This window comes from Balaenoptera acutorostrata, chromosome 4, assembly GCF_949987535.1.
Source record: "Balaenoptera acutorostrata chromosome 4, mBalAcu1.1, whole genome shotgun sequence".
NCBI lineage: Eukaryota > Metazoa > Chordata > Mammalia > Artiodactyla > Balaenopteridae > Balaenoptera > Balaenoptera acutorostrata.
Genome location: NC_080067.1, coordinates 116,567,498 through 116,580,170, shown reverse-complemented (window position 1 = coordinate 116,580,170; position 12,673 = coordinate 116,567,498). Strand labels below are relative to the sequence as shown.

Here is a 12,673-nt window from a genome sequence, read left to right as displayed (position 1 = left end):
CACCTGTTATCTGATAGAATAATTATTGTTATTTTGGTTTCTAGATTAAAAGCAAAGGGCAGGTAGAATGCAAGTAGGGATTGCTGGGTAGAAGGCCAGAGGAAGTTAGAATTAGAAATGTAAAATGTGTACAGGAGTTTGAGGAAAAACAAAGCCACCCTGTTTGGAAAAGGTTGAAATCTCATTATTTTGCAAGAGGTACATTAACAACTGCAAAAGCTTCAGGAATTCCAGGTAATCAAGAGTCTTAGAAGCTCACAGAGCCAGCATGCTTCTTCCCATGAATGCTGCCTCTATAAAGCAGATTTTTCATTTTCACATTAATAGCATGGTTGAGAAGCTCTTGATAGAACAGCTTCTGGGGGAATGGAATTTGTCTGAGGAAGATATAAGCCTGGAAAAGCCAGAATAGCCATAACTAAAGGCTGAAATTTACTTCCCTACCAGGGCTTCTTTTTTGGGTAGGTTGTGGGGTAGCTGTTTTTGAAATCGTGGTATGTTTGTTCTGACAATTTAGGATTCCTGAAATTATTGGGGATCAGAAAGAAAAGGATCTTTAAAAATCTCTTGTGAGGAGGTTTTATTTCTTTAATTAAGTAAAATGTTTAAAGAGACAGAAAAAAACTTGCCTGCTGTCTCCCAGGATTTCTCTGATCCGTTGTATTCATGATAAATCTCTAGCGCTTTTCCTCTCTGTCTTCCATTACTCTCTTAGTTGCTGACTGTAGCCTGAGGTGAAGTGATTGCTGTTCCCTGTCTCTTCATTTCCATCTCCTAACTGTGCTCCTTGATCACTGCTCTCCTACCTTTGCACATTTTCTCCCTGATGTTCTCATTTCTTCATAGCACCATTTCAAGTGTAGATTTCCCTGGTGGAGAAATATAGCATGGTCTGAAAACAAAACAGAACAGAATTCTATATTGATGTAGATAGCCCAGAGAATGCAGTGAGATTTTTTGAAATGAAAAGCCAGAACCCAAAAAGAAAAGAAAGGGAAAAAACAAGTAAATAGGAAATAAAGCAAAGAAGACCTAACATCAAGGTGCACCTTAATTTTCCTCAGACTTTCAACTCATTACTCCCCGAACAATTTTCTCTGTAAATATGCAAAGGAAGGTTTGTATCTAGAGGAGTGTTTACAGGGCTATGAACAGTTCCCTGGAGCATTGGGAATATTAAACTTGATCACATTCTTTTCTTACCTCGTTTGATACACTATGTTGAAGTAAGGGCAAAAAGTTACCTCTGGCTTTACAACTCCTGATACTAAAGCTTTAATATATTACATTAAATTTTATAAAATTCATGTAAATAAAATTAATACCATATATACTGTTTTGTAGTTTTATTATTTTTAAAAATTTAAAGTAATACATACCCAGTTAATAAACAAAAATGGTATTAAAATCATTTCTAACAAAGCAGACTTCTCTGCTTTGCCCTTCCTTATTCTCTGCCTTGCAACTCTTTTTAACCATTTCTTCTGTGTGTCTGTGTTCATATTCTAAACAATATAATAATATTGCTAATTCTTGATTTATGTAGTTTAGGCCTCCTCCATTGACTTCTTAATCATGGCAGATGAGGAGTTAGCTCTCTTCAGGCTTGCTCTCTGTTTCCCCTTTATTCTTCCAATATCAGCATGTCCCAGTTTGAAGTTAAAGTTATATTTAGTTTTTATATTATTCTGAATAAATACTATTCACTGTAGAGCCAAGGAGCATAACTGTTTGCTTTTCTGAATAATTTTTTTTTGAGTCAATAGTTCCCTTATTGTTCTCATTTGTCTAGTTTTCTGTGGACCAGAAAACGTTCTTCTCACAACCTCCAACAGCCTTCAGTACAGTTTCTGCGTGATCAAATATATCAGATTATTTTTGCACTACGTTTTGTTTCTTCCAGCAGTTTCCCTCCAGAACAGATTCTTATCTTATTGCTCCAGTGTTGACTCCTAATTTTCTAGGCCTTCTATGCAGCTGTGATCCTGGAAATTCCCTTTACTTGACTCCTGTTGTTGGAGCTCTATTTCTTGATTTCATGTCTTCCTTATCGGTTGCCTTTGCATGTTAAAAAAAAAAAAAAAAATTGAATGAGAGTTTTATTTATTTATTTTTGGATGAATTTATTGAAAATGTTGATGATAACATTTTTCTATCATATTGTGCTTTGGAAACAAGAATATCTTAAGGCTCTAGGTACACAGAATAGTAACTGACCCTTGAGTTTCTTCTTATTGTTATTAACCTAGTCAAGTGCCTTCATAAGGTACTTGATAAAATTTCTAAAGAAAGTAATAACCTGGAAATGTAAATATATTAAAATTTTATAATCTTTATATTACTGGGAAATTATATCATTGGGTTTATCTGATATGAGGACTAAAAGCATTAAAGCATTAAATTTTACAAATAAGCTGGAAGATTTTTTTATAAGGTCACTGACATGAAGCTACACATATATGTGTATATATGTGTGTGTGTGCGTATATATACATATATTACTTAAAAGTGGTGGGGAGGGAACTAATATCAATTGAGTATCTGCTATGTTTGCACAAAATTCTTTTACAGACAATATTGCTTTTAGTTCTCTGAGGGGCTACATGGTGTACTTGATGAAATATGGACTTTGAAGTTAACAGTCATGGTTTTGAATTCCAGTCATGACATTTATGAACTGTGTGATCTTGACTAAATTACTTAACTTAGACTAAATACCCTCAGTTTCTTTGCTTTTAAAATGAAGTTTACAATATCTACCTCGCGAGGGATTGTTCAAGGTATTAAATGAGATAATATGGGTAAGGTGACTAGCACATACTACTACTTCTATTAATACAACTATTATATGACTGCCACGCTCCTCAAGTTACTACTATAACAACAACAACTACTACTACTACTACTATGGCTAATACTACATTTTTTTTTTTTTTTTTTTTTTTTTTAATTTCTTTCGTGTGAGGGCTTTCTCTAGTTGCGGCAAGTGGGGGCCACTCTTCATCGCGGTGCAGGGGCCGCTCTTCATCGCGGTGCGCGGGCCTTTCACTATCGCGGCCCCTCCCGTTGCGGGGCACAGGCTCCAGATGCGCAGGCTCAGTAGTTGTGGCTCACGGGCCCAGTTGCTCCGTGGCATGTGGGATCTTCCCAGACCAGGGCTCGAACCCGTGTCCCCTGCATTGGCAGGCAGATTCTCAACCACTGCACCACCAGGGAAGCCCTAATACTACATTTTAAAGGCAAAGAAACTAAGAGCTTAGACAGGTTAGTAAATTTAATCAAGATCACATTCCTGGTAAGTAGAAGAACAGGGATTTGAAATTGGATCTTTCCAACTGACTCTAAAACCTTTCCAATACACCACACACTCTTTATTAAAAGCAAACAAAACCATCACATCATTTTAGACCTTTTGGGCTGCAAAATAATAAACATTTCACTGAACTCTGTAAGGGGTGAGGTGGCTCAGAAGGATGATCTTAACTGTGTTTAGAAAGCTAATCCCTGTAAGATTTGGAACAGAGGATAGAAAGTCTCTTGTTGGAATTTTTAACAGAACATTGGTCTCTGGTTTTCTATTGACCAAGTGTAGGACCAATTATCGATCAAAAATGATGACTGATTTTTTTTTATTGTATCTTTGACATTTCGTGTATTATGTTATGAGATGCTAGGTCATGTTTAAATCTTATGTTTGAGCAGCCCTCCTTGTGATACCATGCGGGTGGGCGAAGGGGGACACAAGGCCACTTCATTATTGCCAATTGGGAGTACAAGCCTAGGTACTCCTCTGCTGATCATCGGCAGGGGCAGGGGAAGGGGAGTGCCTGCTTACTGCTGAGAGGGGCTAATGACAGGCTTCTTAAGAGACCCATGCTGATCCCTCCAGGGCCTGGAGGGGGAGGGTCTCCTTGTTACTGCATGGACACCGTGGCGTGGTGGGAGAGGCTTGTTACTGCTGGAAAGTGAGAAAAATCCAGGCTTCCCATGAGGCCTCCTCTGATACCACGTTGGTGGGGAGAAGGAGGGATCAGCTCATCACCACTGGTTGGGAGTGAGAGTCCCAGATCCCATGTGGGCTCCCCTGGCACCACAAAGTGAGGAGGTTTTTCATCTCCAGGCCAGCATGTAAGTCCCAGCTCTAACACCACCCTGGCAGGGATGGGCACTTCATTGCCACCAGGTAAGGGTGTAAGTTTAGGCTCACCACTTGTCCTGTGTTGATCAGAGTGGGAATGAGGCCACAGTTTTTTCTTTTCTTTTTTTTTTTCAGTTTTAGTAAGATATTGACAAATAACATTAGGTTTGTTGTGATGATTCTATATACGTATGTATTATGAAATGACTAACATAATAAGATTAGTTAGCACATCCATCACCTCACAGTTACCTTTTTTTTTTTTTTGTATATGTGTGTGGCGAGAATATTTAAGGCTTACCTCTTAGCAAGTTTCAAGTATACAGTACAGTATTGTTAATAATAGTCACAATACTCCATGTTAGATGCCCAGAACTTACTTATAATTGAAAGTTTGTACCCTTGACCAACATCACCCCATTTCCCCCATCTCCCTGCATTTTTTTCCATGGTGTTTGACTGGAGTGGATCAGTTATTGTTTAAAAGTTTTCTTGCTGTGCTGCCCTTGCCTAGTCCTTTGTCTAGAGAGAGCACGCTTTTGTAGGGACGTTTTTGGTCTGCACCTACAGGCATTTCTGGGTTGCTGCTTCTCTAGCATCCAGTATGGGATATACAAGGCCAAAAGAAAACCCAGTGAATTCACTGCCATGTTATTCCTCAGGTCCCAAGATCCCCAGCTGGTCTGCCTCTTTCCTCCCCTTATAGTTTTATGTTTGTTTTATATGAAGTATCCAGAGGTTTAGTATTTCTGAGTAGGAACAATAGAGAGAAGTACATCTACCCCATATCAGATGAGATATCTAGAACTGGAAGTCCTGAACTGACTTTCAAGTCCTATGCTTTTCGTTGAATCCAGTAACAAAATTGGGACACTTCACTCAGAGAATTGTATGAAAACATGAACACAGGGTTTGTTCTTATGTATATACTGTTACTTCTGAACCTCATACAGTACATATCATTTCTGTGTGATCCTCAGAGTATGCTAAATGAAACGGTCAGGGAGAATGGGAAATGAGATGTTTAGGGGGGTGAGATTATTGAGCTATGATGTGGTCCCTTGATAGGTGGCATTAACTCAACTGGAGATATGTTAGGAATACAAATATCCATCCTCACCTAAGTAATTAAAGAACTCTGGGGGTGGGACCCAGAAATCTGTTTTTAAACAAGCCCTCAGGTGATTTGGAGGTTAGCTAAAATTTGAAGAACCAGTGAGCTCCGGGAATACCTGAGACATCTGCAGTTATTACGGTCTGCTGGTGGGAGAGTGAGTACTCCCGAGCCCAGACATTCATACACTGTGCTGTACATGGGTGGCCTTGTCCTGGAAACTTCTCCTGCAAACTTTTCTTCCTCATTCTTAATTTTGTGGGTAAACAAGGGAAAAGAAAGTAGGCATACTCAGTGTTGAAGTTATAATTTGCCTGTACAGTCTTGGAGTAGATAGACAACCAAATCTTCTACTTATTTCCACATGAGAAATATCAATATAGTCAGAAACTGCCTTACATGTAGCTTTCAGAAAAAGAGGAATGTTAAGGGATCCTTGTGTAAAATATACTTAAAATTCCACTACTGAAATTATTTGAAGAAATTGGCAACTTCCAAATGAAGAAGCAACACATAAGTCTGCCTTTTCCTTTGTAACAGAGGAGGAATGCATCGAAAATGAATAGACTCTAAGCCTCTGTTTGAAGAAGATCCACGATATGCAAAGAAGCCATAATGAGAGGGGATGCTGATGGGGACTGAAGTGGGAGTGCGCCAAAATAAACTTGGCTGCCCTGTGAGTTTATCTAGGACTTGCGGTAAGTAGGATCAGTGTAGTGTAATGCCACGGGTGCCCATCTATAAATGGTTGATTCTGGCTGAGTTGATTATTTTCATCCTGTATTACACAGCACTGGAATTTAGCAATAATCCTGTGACTTTGTAAGCAGAGGAGCATCTAGCTTTTAAGTAAGACTATTTTCTCTGTGTTGAGGCAAAGTACAAACAATACATGGTAAGGGACATTCTCTAACTCAGTAAGCGTTATCTTTATTATTATTATTATTTTTTAAGGATCTCGTAATTCCAGGTTGTCTTTCAACTTTGTAATTCATCATGATCTACCTTAAGGATCCTGTAATATTTAAAATTTCTTGGCCCTCAGGGGCAGATAGAATCACATCTCACTTGCTCCGCTAAAAGGCACCAAATCACATTACACCAAAAGGCTCCTTAGAGTACAGCTCTTTGCCAATTACTTGAATTATTTTCAGCCACTTTGGCACATTTCCCCTCCAGACGAAATGAAAACCTTTTCGTTTGCACCAGTGAAGGATTTCATATTTCTTAGTGCCTCCACATACACAGTATAATGAGAATAAAAGCTTCTCTTCCACACAGATCTTTCCTATGGTGCCATAATGCAGGGAAAATAACATCCATTTCTAACACGTGAAGCCCACGTATTTTCTAAAGAAGAAGAGAAAGACATTAACATTACACAAGAAAACTATTTGTTCTTTGCTTTAAATTTCCAAATTTGAACACATCAGAGATTTCAGACTTCAGAACTACATACATCTGTGCTGAGGTGTGGACCCTCTAAGGTGCCTCATTATTGGCACTGAAAGCTGGTTTCATGAAACACCTGTTCTGAGTAAGCAATGTGATCAGAGAGTGTCAGCAGGGCAGACAGATTTTAAATGGAAGATTGTTACTTACCCAAAAGCCATTTGGAAGCTGAAAACCACAATATCAGCAAACCAGCAACAATAACTTAAATATCCCCAAGTACGTTATTAACACTTCAACCCTCTAAAGATTAGATGACTTCTTTTTAAAAGATTTTGTGTCTCAAGAGAACAAATTGTTTCTCCACATTTATCATTTTATAAAAACATTCTTTTGCACTGATAGCCTTACTTATCTTTTGTTATTCCCAGTTGCCCTTTATTTTTCCTTCTGATTTGTGTTATTTCCTTTCCACCAGTGCCTACAGCAGCGTTCACTGAAATCACTACCCATTGCTCAGTATTCTTCCCTGATCTCAATAGCACAGCCTTTAGGATTAAATCCCTTGCCTACAGCATTAAGAACTGAGGAGAAAAAAATCGCTACTCATTGCTTTGCTTGCAGTTCTCATTTGGACTAGTGCTTGCAGAAATTGAACTGAACTTTCTTCACTGTTACTGCATCTGTAAGGTAATTGCCTAAACTTGTTGAGCCAATCGGAATTGCTGTTCTTGAGTTTTGCAAACGTGAAGAATCTGATGAAGCAATTTGTAAGCTATATGTGGTACATCCCTCTTTCCCCACTCAAAGTCATATTGCTCTCTATAGGATTTTGTATGACCCTTCTGAAACATTACACTCCAGAATTCTATTTAAAAGCTCCAAACATTAGTGTTTAAAAAAAATCATTCTTATTTATGGGCTCATTTTCATTGCACAGTTTTTATATTAAATGAAAGGCACTTGAAACTCTTTAGCACTTTCTCTAGTGTTTTGGGTAACTCAAAGAAATAGCTTTAATAAGAGAGAGAACACACACAAAAATATAGTCCTGTAAAATAAAAGGAGGAATAATATATCACATGCTTGTGGCACCATTTTGTCCGCTACAAAATTTGTGTTCAATGTAGAGATATTTCAAAATGCCTCAGTACTAGTGCTTCCTGAGTTGGGAAAATGGAATGTATATATTACATATATATGTATATAAAATATCTTTAGCTATCTCTCTCTCTCATTTCTAAATATATATATAGAGAGAGAGAAAGAGAGAGAGAGAGAATGAGAGAGAGATAAAGTGATAGTTTCATATTTTTAGAAAAAACTCAGGGAACTTAAGAGTTCTATCTATTCTCTAGCTTAGAGGCAGAGTGAATAAACAAGTTATGTATTTCCTGAACTATATTCCTATCCCTACTAGTAAAATTTAAAGTACTTCCCTTCATAAGGGAAAGTATTGCTTCTGACCCAATTGAATCCTCACTGAATGCCTAACTAGCTAAATTATCCTCTTCAGTTTGATGTCATGCAGGTCATTGTCTCTTCAAAGGGAGAATTACTGAAAGCTAGTACAATTTTTTAAAATTTTAAAGCATTTTTCTCTCCTGTAGACTAGTCATTGGAAAGATAATCATTTAAAGTAACCATATTTCTGTAGATCTTATTATGCATACTTACCCTAAATTCTTTTTCTTAGAAAGCCATGTTATTCACAAAGCTTAGTTTAATATACTGACTTGGCTGAGAGAAGCACTGTAGTGAGTGAGACTCAGGGCAAAGGTTTAAGAAATTTCAGTTAACTTAAGACAGTGCAAGTGATTACATTTGCAAGCAGTACAGTTGAAACTTGAGAGTTCACAAGAATCAAAGTGGGGTGGAGGATGTAGAGGTTATTGCAGTGCTATCATGCTCTCCACAGGAAGCAGCTGAACCGTTTCAGTGCAATATGGCAATTATAATAATTAATAAAAATCATAAATGGTTATGGAATACTGTACTTATGTGAATATGCTACATAATAATGACTAATAGAACAATATTCCTGAGCCATCTGAAGGGAGTCAAAATTGGGATTTCTACAGGAGCTATGCACTTGCAGGAGGATATAAAGGTTATATGAAAATTGGGGGAAGATAACAGTGGAAGTTGATTAACTTAGATTAATCATTATGATCATTCATACTTACTTTGGATATGGCATTTTTCTGGGTGCTAAGAGGATTGACACAACACCAGGATTATATAATATAGCCTTTATTTTCAGTAAAGTTGTTATGCAATGAATATCAAACAATAATAAAGTTGTATTCCATTATCAACCATTTATTGATGAAAAACCAAATGTGTATGTGTACAGATGTTAAATGTAGTTAATGAAAATACTTGGATGCACATAAGAAGACATGCTGATATAGCAGGTACCACTAGGATATGAAACTGAGGTTAAAAAGTCAGTGAAGTTTTCCAGTAAGAGATAAAAATTATTTCCAAATATGATAGACAGGACAGGGGCTACTTTGAGAATATGGAACATTTTGAGAAGAATCTTAAAATACTCAACAGAGAAAATTAGATGAGAAACTCATATAAGAACTGAGTTGTTTTATGGAGGGTAGAAAAATCTGATAGAAGATTTGAAAATCCGGCCAGGAATTCTGATGTCAAAATTCAAAAAACTGAAATCTTTTCAGAGATTTGAGGAAAAGGTATGCAAGCATGCTTACAGAGGATAAAGCTACCCATCAGAATGCCCTGAATGTGAGTGCACAAAATAGAAAAGTAATTAAGAGTTTAAAAAAATTGATGTAAATTTCTTGTACAAAGTCACATCATCTATAATTGGAAGATTCTCAGTCCTGGATAACTAAAGAGATTTTAACACTAATTAGATTGTTTCAGTGACAAGATCTTATTTTTTTTCACATAAACATACTTTTTCATCCATTAACTACAAAAATATTTTCCTTTCACTTTATCACAGTAGCTCATTTTGATTACACTCAGACCTCAGTGCATCACCTACACCTACCCAGCTAATCTGAGTAATTAAAGAAAAATGATGCATGATGCATTTATAGTTAAGTGAAATGAGTATAAATCTCACACAACAGCTGGATTCCTATACTTGGCAACATGGCACAGTTTGAGAAAAGCAATCATCTTCCTTTCCTGTTGGCAAAACACTTCACTGGTCTCTCCAATTTGAGTCCTCTTCAGGATTTAGTGTCTGCTCACTTTGTAATGCACAGAACGCTACTTCCAGATGGACAGCCTTGTCATATGCTATTTTTATGCTGCACTTTAGAATTTTAAAGTGAGAGCAGTTATTCACCAAACATGAAATGTATCACTTATTGTATACATTTGAGGAGTTTTTCAAATCAGCATGCTCAACCAGCTGCTGATGAGCTTAATACACTCAGATGAATGAAAGCATGTGTAAGTCAGTCAGCACGCATTTAAAAGTTCTTATCTTTTGTGTCACTGATAGGGATTGAGGACAACTCATAAGAAAAGAAGGCAAGATTCCTGTCCTTGAGGGGTTTCTAATCTTGCATGGAGAATAAAACCAAATATATACACTTGACAAGAATCTGAAGGCAGAAAGCATCTGGGCAAATGTAATATGCATATCTAGGTGCAGAAGAAACAGAGAGAGGGACTGACAGAAAGTTATCAGAATTGGACTGCCATATAGCAGAAGGTCTTTATAAGCAGAAGAGTTTTAACTGAGTCTTGAAGGAGAGTGTAGAGCTAAATTTCAATAGGAACACCTTTATTTGTAGTATGAAAAGAGGTTAACAGAAAAAATGCAAATACTATTTAGATCAGCTACATAATTGATTTGGTTGGAGTGTAAAATGATATATAAAGAACTGAGGTATGACATTAGAGAAATGGATCAAGGATTAGATGTTTGGATCTGGTATAGAAAGACAGTAGGGGGAGGTACTGGAGATGATAGAAGGCATGAAAATGGCATTTAAAGAAGACTAGTTTGGTAAGTATTTATAGAAATATGGTCAGGGATACCAAATGATAAGCTGAGTAATTCAAGCATTAAAGGGATAAGAGCCTTGTCTACAGAAATGGGTAGGAAGTCGTAATTTCTCCATCAAATCTTAATGGTCTGTATAATTTTTTTTGATGAGTTCAGTATTTCAGTGGCTTGTCAGGGCAGTGTCTTATGAAGTCAAGTCAATAAGAGATATTGCTACCTCTTTAAGCAGGTCTATGTTCTCCATAGTGGTTGTATCAATTTACATTCCCATCAGCAGTGCAAGAGAGTTCCCTTTTCTCCACACCTTCTCCAGCATTTATTGTTTGTAGATTTTTTTGATGATGGCCATTCTGACCAGTGTGAAGTGATACCTCACTGTAGTTTTGATTTGAATCTCTCTAATAATTAGTGATGTTGAGCATCTTTTCATGTGCCTCTTGGCCATCTGTATGTCTTCTTTGGAGAAATGTCTATTTAGGACTTCCTCCCATTTTTTGATTGAGTTGTTTGTTTTTTTGATACTGAGCTGCATGAGCTGTTTGTATATTTTGGAGATTAATCCTATGTCAGTTGCTTCTGTGCGTTGCTGCCTTGCCCTCTGTCTCTAAAACCTTCCTTTCTCTTCTGCATTTCTACCTATTTCCCAGCATGGTATTGCTGTAATCAACTTATTTTCTGAACCAAAGATAAGAAAGTAATTGCTACTAATTTTGACAGTACTTGTGTAGACAATGAAATAGGATATTTGAAATCAGGATTGCTTTGGAAAATACAGGCTATATGATATATCATTCTTGATGCTTTTGGTTGCAAGTAACATAGGACACTATGCAAAATTGCCTAAGCAATAAGAGGATTTATTATACCAGGTAAGAAATCTCAAGGCATAATTTTAGGTTTGATCAACTCAGAGGGTTAACGTATACTCAATGCCTTAGGTTTGTACCAACTTTCCTTCTGTGTCCTGTCATCCTCAGTGTCGTGACTCTTGTTCTCAGCCTACTTCCCTCATTAATATAAGTTTGCTGCAGCAACCCTGTATTAGTTCCCCAGAGCTGCTATAACAAAGCATCACAGACTGTGTGGCTTAAACAACAGAAATTTATTGTCTTACAGTTTTGGAGGCTAGAAGTCTGAAATAAAGGTTTTAGCAAGGTTGATTCCCCCTGAGAGATGTGAGGGAGAATCTGTTCCATGCTTCCCTTCTAGCTTCTGGTGATTTGCTGGCAATCTTTGGTATCCCTTGGCTTATAGACACATCACTTCAATCTCTGTCTTCATTGCTGCATGGTATTTTCCCAGTGTCTCTGACTCCACAAGCCATCTTCTTATAAAGACAACAGTTATATTGGATTAGGGACTCACCCTACTCCAGGATGACCTTATCTTAACTAATTACATCTGCAATGACCCTATTTCCAAATAAGGTTATATTCTTAGATATGGGAGTTAAGATTTCAAGGTATATTTTTTTGGGGGGGAACATAATTCAATCCCTAACAAAGCCCTTGAAACATGTCCTCATACAATGTTCAAAGGCTGAAAGAACAAATGCTTCTTTCTTATTTTCTTTTTGAAGAGTCTACTTTTCCATGTGCTCCCATGTCACACACAATAGACTTCCCCAAGCATCTCATTGACATGAAAAGTATCACCTGCCTTCATTTAAACCAATCACAGTAAGGGAAATGGAATTACTATGATTTGCTTAGACTAGGGATTGGCAACTTTGGTTGTAAAGAATCAGATAGGAAATATTTTCGGCTTTGTGGGACATACGGTTTCTATTGCAACTACTCATTGTGGCCCCAAGGCATTCATAGATAGTAATGGATGGGTGTGCCTGTGTCCCAATGAGACATTTTTACTTTTTCACAAAAATAGATAGTGTCAGAATTGACCCAAGGGCCATAGTTTGCTAACCCCTGACATATATATATATACACTATTTACAACTGGTAATTGACCCAAACTTCTGGCCAATTTAAACTTGAACCATTTTCTCTCTTTTTAACAAAGGAAGACGTTT

General features: G+C 37.2%; 1 long non-coding RNA gene across 2 annotated transcripts in view; it reads left to right on the top strand.

Moving 5' to 3' along the window:
- The window catches only part of LOC103016067 (uncharacterized), a 235,856-nt gene that overhangs the window by 199,710 nt on the left and 23,473 nt on the right, over window positions 1-12,673 (top strand). The window lies entirely within an intron of this gene.